The 9,491-nt window shown below is 38.1% G+C and overlaps 1 pseudogene; it reads left to right on the top strand.

Moving 5' to 3' along the window:
• The first annotated feature begins 8,397 nt into the window (after window positions 1-8,397).
• LOC106803941 (serum amyloid P-component-like) lies at window positions 8,398-9,226 on the top strand (annotated as a pseudogene).
• Window positions 9,227-9,491: the final 265 nt, after the last annotated feature.

Raw genomic sequence — 9,491 nt, 5'->3', positions numbered from 1 at the left:
TAAAGTAGAGGAGGATGGGCACGGATGTTAGCCCAGGGCCAATCTTCCTCAGCAAAAAGAGGAGGATTGGCATCAGATGTTAGCTCAAGGCTGATCTTCCCCACAAAAATAAAATAAAATAAAATTTTTATGGAAATGCAAAAAAATAAGAATGCCAAAACAATTATGAAAAAGAACGAAGTTAAAGGACTTAGACTACTTCATTTGAAGACTACCATAATCAAGGTAGCATGGTATTGGTATAAGGATAGACATACAGCTCAATGGAACAAAACAGAGTCCAAAAATGATCCATACATATATGGTCAGTTGATTTTTGATAAAGTGCTAAAGTATCTCAATGATAGTATTCTCAACAAATGTTGCTGGAGCAAGAGGATGTCTATATGGGAAAAAATAAATCTCAACCTTATCTCATGCCATATACAAAAAATAACTCAAAATGAACCAAAGATATAAAAGCTAAAACTAAAAACTAAACAAAATATGATAAAATCTTCACAACCTTGAGAATTCTTAGATACAAAACAAAAAGCATAAACCATAAAAGGATAAAATCACAAATTGAACTTCATCAGAATTAAAGCTATTGCTCTTCAAAAGACGTGGTTAGAAAAATGAAATGGAAAGCCACAAACTGGGAGAAAATATTCACAGTACGTATATCTAAATACGACACATATATCTAAACTTGTATTCAGAATATATAAAGAATTCTTATAACTCAATACTAAGACACACTTTTTAAATTGGCAAACATTTGAACAGATGTTTCACAAAAGATATACAAATGGTCAATAAGCACACGAAAGGATGCTCAACATCATAACATCATTAGCCATCAGAGAAATGTAGTATAAAACCATAAGATACCACTATGCACCCACTTAAATGGCTAAAATTACAAATTTAACAACATCTAATATTGGCAAGGAAGTGAAGGAATTGGAACTCTTAAATATCGATGGTGGTAATGAAAAATTGTATAACCCATTTGGAAAACAGTTTGGCAGATTTTTAGAAAGGTAAATATACTTACCTCACAACTCAATATTTTTTCCTATTTACACAAGAGAAATGAAAACATGTGTCCACACAGAGACATATATATGAAGGTTCCCAGCAGTTTTTTTCTAAAAGCCAAAAACTGGAAACACCTCAAATATTTATGGTGTATCCATACAACAAAATACTGCTCAACAATAAAAGGAAGAAATTACTAATACAAACAACATCATGGTTGAGTTTTAAAAACATCATATTGAATCAAAGAAGTTAGACACAAAAGAGTGCATATAGTATGATTCTATTTATATGAAACTCTAGAAAATACAAATTTAATCTATACTGCAAGAAAACAGCTCAGTTGTTGCTAGAATTGCTGGGAATAAATGCAAAAGAACACAGGGAACTTTGTGGGGTGAAGGAAATGTTCTTGACTGTGCTGGTGGTTATACAGGCATATAAATTTGTCAAAACTCAGCAAAAAGTATACTTAAAGTTGGTGCAGTTTGTTATATTATTTATATTGCATTATACTGTATGGTATTGTATCATATTGTATAATACTGTGTTGTACAACATTATGTAAGATCTTATAACTTACCAAAGTTAATTTTTAAAAAGATTCTCCTTTGGCCACAAATAAGATTCTATTCTTGTCTATCTGTCACTGCTAGACCCACAATTCTTTAGGTGGGCTCATTATGACGTAAGAACCATGGGAATTGGCTGGGACTTCGGAAATCTGGAAACAGATCTGGATTCTGTCAATGTTAAAACATGTGTTCTTGGGCACACCACTTAAAATTATCCTTGGTATGGCTCTGTGATAGGAAGAAGCCAGCCAAGAATTTTTTAAAAATCAACAAAAACAAAGAAAAAACACAGCATGAGACAATGAAAGATCAGAGAGAGAGAAGTGTATTTGTCAATTCTCCTCTTGGAAAATAAGAACATTGAGACAGACTACTACAGTGAAAAGTTAGTGTAGCGAATGTTTTAGTCACAAAGATTATACTCCAAATAAAAGACAAAATAAAGTTTGAAGATGCAAAGAGAATTGCATTTATAAGGAAAGCAACTATTACAGAATTTATCGATACTTACAAGGAATCGTATATCTGTTATTTAAATCTGAGTGAAACTGTTAGGGAAAGGGAAAGAATGTAAAATCTGCAACTTAGGCCAATCTCCTGAAAATTGCTATTACATGTAAATTACACTTGCAAAAAACAAACAAACAAAATCCTATGGCCTCTTCTCCAGAGACCTTGAAACACAAATTCTAAGATGCCAAGGGTGGATAAAGTGACCTCTAAAAATCCGTGATTATTATAGATATCCGAAGATATAGATATCTGAAGAAACCAGAGGAAGAAAGACACCTGATCATAGGACAATGGGAAAGAATCTGCCAGGCTGTGCTTTTAGGACATGAGTCAAACTGGCATATCTTTGTGTTTTCCCATCCAAGAGCTCCAGATCCTGGCCCAAGATGGATGCAAGAGCAAGTGAGACTAGATCCTGCTAAGCTGAGAAGGACATATATGTGTACCTAACACCTCTCAAATCTAGTTTGACAGCATCTACAAAAAACAAACAAACAAAAAACCTAGGGCTTTTTCAAGGATATATAATCTTACAATCACTTATCGTTCTCCAGATAGCACTGTAGCTTAAAGAAAGAGTGGCAATGACATGTACACTGGCCCCCTGGCTCTGAAAGCTATTCCTAAATGAAGAGGAGGAGCTGTCTCTATAAACTCAGAGATCAAGAGCAGAATCTCCAAAGAAAAGACATGTTGGCTAGCCCTGCTCTCCTGGGTCTCTTTTCCTCAAATCTTCCTGAGTATCTCGAGGGAACCAGGAGAGTCAGGCTCCAGACAGGTGTCAAGGGATCTTATGAAAAATGGGACTCATTAATTTTTCCAATTGGTTGGTGCTTTGTGATTCCTGGAGCCATCATCTTAGATGTTTTTCTTTCCCTTAGCCTTGACTTTGTGGAGGGGATGTCATAGACATGTGTGTATGGTACAAGAATTGTTGCCTTTAGAAGCTGGGGGATTAGTGTCTGTAGTATTTCCAAGATAGAGGGCACCTATGTAAGTAAAATTGAGTATTTCCCAACACTCATTTCAGCAGGATAGATTTTCTTAGTAAATCATAGCCTGAGTATTAGTAGTTAGCAGTTCCTTCTGGGAAACTTTCCGACAGGTATGTCATGTTCCTGGCATCTAGAGTTCCCTCGTTGCCCAATTCCAACTCTTCTTGACTAACGCAAGTCCCTTTCCCTTGACTACCCCTCAAGAATCTTCTGAGACTATATCAAATGACGTTTTAATTTTTCCATTTGATCTATGCTTGTTCTTCTCTTTCCTACATGAAAGTTACAGAATGGTGTAAAGACCTGAGTGTACTTTTACTTCCTCTTTATACTTTCCATCAGCCTAGGATTGTGCACTTTTGATTTAATATACACACACACCAGGATTATAATCAAGTAGTCATATCAACTATGGTGCCAGTTTCCATCCAGTACTGTTAAATGTCTTTAAACCTCCAGAGTATTTCAAAGGAAGTCAGAATAAGGAATTCTTGACTAGCCTCCAAATCCTGTTCTACTTCATGATTCAAATCCAGTAACCTCTTGATTCAATCTTTTCCTGAGTTCACAGTGACCTTGATATCTTGCTTAACCCTTAAGACTTTAGAAGTTATCTGAAGCACATTTATAAATTCTTTAGTTAATCCTCAGTTATCTTCAAGACAACTTTCTCCTATTCTAGGCTTCTCTCAGCTCCATCTGACAGAGGCAATGCCATCACTGATTCTTATTCCTCCAACATTTCTTTGACATTTTAATTTTAACAAGATTTCAAACCTATAAAAAAGTAGTGAGTATAATACAAGGAACTCCTATATACGTTTTTCCTAGATTCACCAATTGTTTACATTTTGCCCCATTTGCCTCATCATCTCTAACTCTAAATTAATTGAAAGTAAGTTGAAGACATCATGCCCCTTTACTTTTAAATACTTGAGTGAGTGCTTCCTAAGAAAAAAGGAAATTCTATTGCATAACACAATAAATTTACAAAGACACTGAGTCAGGAACCACTGTCTCTCACCTAAACATTTAGAGACAGAAAATAGAAATTAAGATCCAGAGTTCAGTTTTCCACATTACAATTCCAATGCTTCTCCTTCTGAAATGGAAAGTACCCTAGTCCTTCTCTGATTCCTCCTGACCCTGTTGATGCTTTCCCTCCATGGTGCTGAGAATGACTTATTCCAGAAAAGAAAGAGGAGGAGAAGAGTTAGAAACCCCCTTGCCTCACCTCCCCTCACCTCTCCTTCTTCCACCTGATCAAGAACATTTCATTCCAAAGAGGTTAGTCTCTTCAGAATGATGGATCACCCAATGTACATGTCCATCTAGAAAATCTGCAAATGCTCATCCTTGATTTTTTATGACCCAAATAATTTCTCTTACTTACTACTTGACCACGGCCCATCTATCTTCAGGCAAGACTGAGTGCCACTTTTTCTCTCCAAATTCTTACTTTTTTTCCCCTCAAACACAGAAAAGTTGAAAGTGCAGTACAAAGAACTTTTCTTCTTGAACAATGGTTCAACAACTTTAGAGAGTAAGTTGTTGACACAGGGTTCACTGCCTTCAAACACTTTAGTATTCTCTACAAACAAGGACATTCACCTACATAACCACAAAGCAATCATCAAAATCAGGAAATTAACATTGATTCATTGCTATCATCTAATCTTCAGATCTCATTCAATGTTTTTCCAGGTGTCCCAATCCTGTCCTTAGTAACAAAATAATCCAGTTCAGAATCAAGCTCTGCATTTATTGGCATGTTTTGTTAATCTCCTTTAATCTAGAACAGTTCCTCAGTCTTTCCTTATCTTTCATAACCTGGATATTTCCAAAAACTACAGGCTAGTTATTTTATTGAATGTCCCTAAAGTTTCATTTGTCTGATGGTTTCTCATAATTAGACTCAGGTTATGGATCTTTGGCAGGATGGAAGTGATGCTATGTTCTTTCACTGCATGCTATCAAGAGGCATATGATTCTCAATTATCCCATTTCTAATGATTTTCAGTTGGATCGCTTGATTAAGGTGGTATAAATCAGGATGCTCTACTTTGAAGAGGCTGTTTTTCTCTTTTAAATTAGTAAACATTTTGCAGAGAGGTAGCTTGAAACTATATGAGTATCCCGTTCTTCATCAAACTTTTAGTTATTTATTCATCTATATCATTTTAGATTCATTGTTTACTATTTTATTCAATGGGTTGTAATTACTTTCATTATTTATGTTGATTCTCAAATTACTTCCAATTTGGTCAGTGGGATCTCCTTCAATCTGGCTTCGGTGTCCTTTTGACAAGTTTATGTTATTTTTTGATCATTTCCTTCCTTTCGGGCACAAAAAAAGCTAATCCCAGCTCATCTCTTACTTCCCCTGCCCCAGACTTGGAATTAACCATTTCTTCAAGGATCCCTGGTTCCTTTTAATGAAATACATGATCTACAAGGGAAAGTTTAAATCTGCTTCCGGCATTCTCATTGGAAACAACTTGAAAACACACACCCATATTGAATTCACAGCGATGACTCTAATTCTAATCAAACACCACAGGGTATATTCAGGTTTTCTCCATTTCCGTATCTGTAACTCTCTTTTGCAACAATGAGAAATCAGGTGCCCATTATCCTTAATATATTTTCTTATCTCATCAGTTGTCATTGTATGTAACTAACCTCCCTTCCCACTACTGTGCCTCCCCTGCACAGATGTTCTTCTCACCCTGTTGCAGCTCCCAGTCCCTGGACTGACTCTTACTTCCTGCACCAGGCCACTCATCTGCCCTCTTCTCTTGTTCTGGGTCACCACAGCTCCCCAGTTGTTTCCTCCATCTAGTGTGAGTGTTTTCCTTGCTTGGTCCCATCTAATGGATTTAATTCTAAATCTTTCAGTAAGGAAAGGGAAAAAGAGGAAAAAGAAGGACCTTATTTGTTTGGGGCACTTTTCATAAACTACACTGGTAATTTTTTGATTTACACTGAAAAAGAGGTATTAAGCACCTGCTTTGTTCTCTGAACTCTGATAAGAATCTTTAATCTATGGGAATAAGTATGGCAAAGTGTTTGACTCAGAGTATTTTCCCTTCTTTTTCCTTAATTGTCTCTTTACTTTTAAAAAAATTCTACACAGATTTGCATTACTACTTGTTTAATTCAACAAATATTTACTGGGTCCCTACTATATATGAAGCAAAGTGCTAGGTAATGGATTGGATCTGGAGAAGATAAGGACAAGATACTTTAAGAATCTTTCCATTTGTAAGAGTGTTTAGATGAATATACAAATATCTATAATAGGAGACAAAATATTGTAATAACAGAAAATGTCATAATACTAAAACAACCATGATAAACAACAATGATTTTCAAGTACTTACTATGTGAAAAATGCTGTGCTAAATACTTTAGTATGCATTTACTAGCACTAAAACCCCATGAATGTGGGTGGTTATATGACATGAACCATTTGAAAAGTTTGAATGCTTGCTTAAATTTCCACATTTAGAAAATGAGAGAGCAAGATTTGGAATCCATGTTTGTCTGATTCCAAAATCTTTGCACTTCATCACTATGACATACAGAAGATGGAATCCTCCCATCTTATCAGGAGAGACTTCATGAAGCAGTTGGCATATGAGATAGACTTCCAAGAACCACTAGAATTTTGAGAAGCACAGATATGTCTGAAAGCTACTTCAGCTACAGAGAAGAGAATGAATCAAAATTTTGAAGGAGAGACCCGGGGCATGTATCCGCAAGTCGAAGAGTTTGAGTATACTATGTGGAAGAAGTAAGACATGACCGATAGATTGGGAAAGAACTGTAAAAGGCTCTAGATTCCAGGATAATTAGTCTGCATTTCATTCAAGATGCAAAAGGTAACCTAAGCCCAACTCCAACTCTAAACCTCATTCAGGCTGTCAGAGGAATGACAATGTGGGGAACTGCTTCCAGGAAGTGGAAATCAGAGTCTGGCCAGCTCTGAGGATTAGAATAGGAGGAAAAAAGATTTTGAACTGCAGTTACTGAATCAGGCAAATCTGTCCCAGAAGGTTGGGAGGAAAGATGAAGTAAAAGGGATGAAGTGCTGGCCAAAATGAAGAAAGGGAGTGATCAGAAGAGAATAATCGCAATAAGATGGAGAGCAGTTTAATAAGATTAAAAGTGGGATAAATAGAATAATATCTATGTTTAAAGAATTTCACTTTGAAATCTGGAGAAAAGAGTAAGGTTAAGTTATTATAACTCCAATACACGACTGTTTAGTGCCACGGAGATGGAGGTCACTAGATATAGCCCATCAAAAAAGTCACTCTCTTATCTGTAAAACCTGCATACTGCATGGCACATAATAGATGTTCACAAAAATTGCATACAGTAAACGCATGCGTAAATGAATGTCAAGGCAGTATCACCGCAGATGGATATTTAACTTCACCTTGTGTGGATGGAGGCAGAAGAGAACAAAACTGTCAGTCAGATATTGACATCTCTGAGGACAGTGAATCAGGGTCTGGAAAATTAAATCATAGTAAGAAAGGGGAAAGGAAGAGAGGCAGATGAAAGATGTGTCAGAAGAATTCTTCAGAAATCACAGATGGTGTCTGCCATTTTTCTGAATTTCCATAGCAAAGTCCTGACGCATCATGTTGAATTGATGGGGGTGAGAGTGGATTTTCAGGGTCTACTGCAAAAAGCAGAATCTCAGGATGTCCCATAGACAGAAGACTACTTCACAGAACTATAAAAGGAAGAGAAATCCTTGCACCCACAGCCCACAAGAGGTCCAAGCTCAGAGAGACTCTCCATATGGCTCAGGAGCTGCCAGCAGGAAACAGGGTCATTAGAGAGAAGGACCCTGGAGAGTGGAGTGAGGCCCTCCTGACATGGCCATCTTGGCCCCTCATCTCATCCATAATACTGCAGCTCCACAACAACTCTCTTCCCAGCGCCAGAACCTGGGTCATAGAGGGTTGGAGCTCTGGTCGTCCCCTGTATCTAATAAATAACTCCCGTTGATTTCCCGGCCCGAGGCCCCACCTCTCCTTCCCCATCAGTAGCTCTGATTGTTGGCACCAGGGGGCAGGCCTGGAAAATCACTCACACATTATTGGTGCTCTCCATCCCCCACTCTTACTCATAGGTGCATATAAACTCTGAATAACCTGAGGTCTAAGATTGTGAATCTCTACATAACTGGGTCAGAAGTTGGGTAGATAATCACTGTGCTGTCTGTACCCTCATCCTGGTCACCGCTGCTGCTGTAACAGCCCCAGGCCAAGAACATGGACAAGCTGCTGCTTTGGGTCTCTGTTCTCGCCAGTCTCCCAGAAACCTTTGCTCAGACAGGCTGAAAGTTCAGGGATACATGTGCATGTGTGGTAGAGGAGGTGGAGATGGGAGGGATAGACCATGGGAAGGAAAGACAAGAAGCTGCTGAATACAAGGTTGAATTTATGATTTTTCCTGTTCACGTTTTAGGTGAAGATTATTTTATTCCTTTCTTTCTTTCACAGACATGAGGGGGGAGGTGTTTATTTTTCCTAAAGGATCTAGTAATGCTCATGTGAGCTTGATCACACAGCTGGAGAAACCTCAGCAGAACTTCAGTGTGTGCCTTTGTGCTTGCACTCACTTCTCCGTGCCGACAGCCTCTTCTCCTACAGCATCCAGGCCAAGAGCAATGAGATGATCATTTTTAAGCCTGGAATTGGAGGGACAATGTTATCATTGAGGGTGACAAGATTTTCTGCAAAGTCTATGAGGACTTCCTCACCCTGGTGCACAGCTGTGCCAATTAGTAGTCCTCCTCAGGCTTTGCTGAGCTTTGAGTCAACACAAAGCCTTTGGTGAGAAAGGGGCTGAGGCAGGGTTACTCTCTGGAGCTCATCCCAAGATAGTCCTGGGGCAGGAGCAGGATTCCTATGGAGGAGGATTTGATAAGAGCCAGTCCTTTGTGGGTGACGTTGGAGATTGGTACATCCGAGATTCTGTGCTGTCCCCAGAAGAGATTGGTTTGTACATCAGTGTATCTACATCAAACCCAATATCCTGGACTGGCAGGCATTGAACTATGAAACGCAGGATTATGTGTTCACCAAGCTCCAGAAGTAGAGTTGCAGTTCTCTCCAACCAGACAAAAATAGGGGGAAGGAAAGTCACACACAGGAAAGACCAGCTCTGAAGACAATTACATTTCCTGCCCTAGGGCTATTGCTGTTTCCTTTTAATTTCCTATCTATTGAACTGCTTAATTTACAATAAAAGCACAATGTCTCCTAACATTTGTTCAGTACTTTTCATGGCCCCAAACACCTTTCATTTGGGGGTCATATTTTTGAGTTTTACTATTATTCAGAAAATGGGGAAAAACCAGTAT

Source organism: Ceratotherium simum, chromosome 2, assembly GCF_057802395.1.
Source record: "Ceratotherium simum simum isolate JZ-2026a chromosome 2, ASM5780239v1, whole genome shotgun sequence".
Taxonomy (NCBI): Eukaryota; Metazoa; Chordata; class Mammalia; order Perissodactyla; family Rhinocerotidae; genus Ceratotherium; species Ceratotherium simum.
This window is presented reverse-complemented; position numbering and strand designations above follow the sequence as displayed.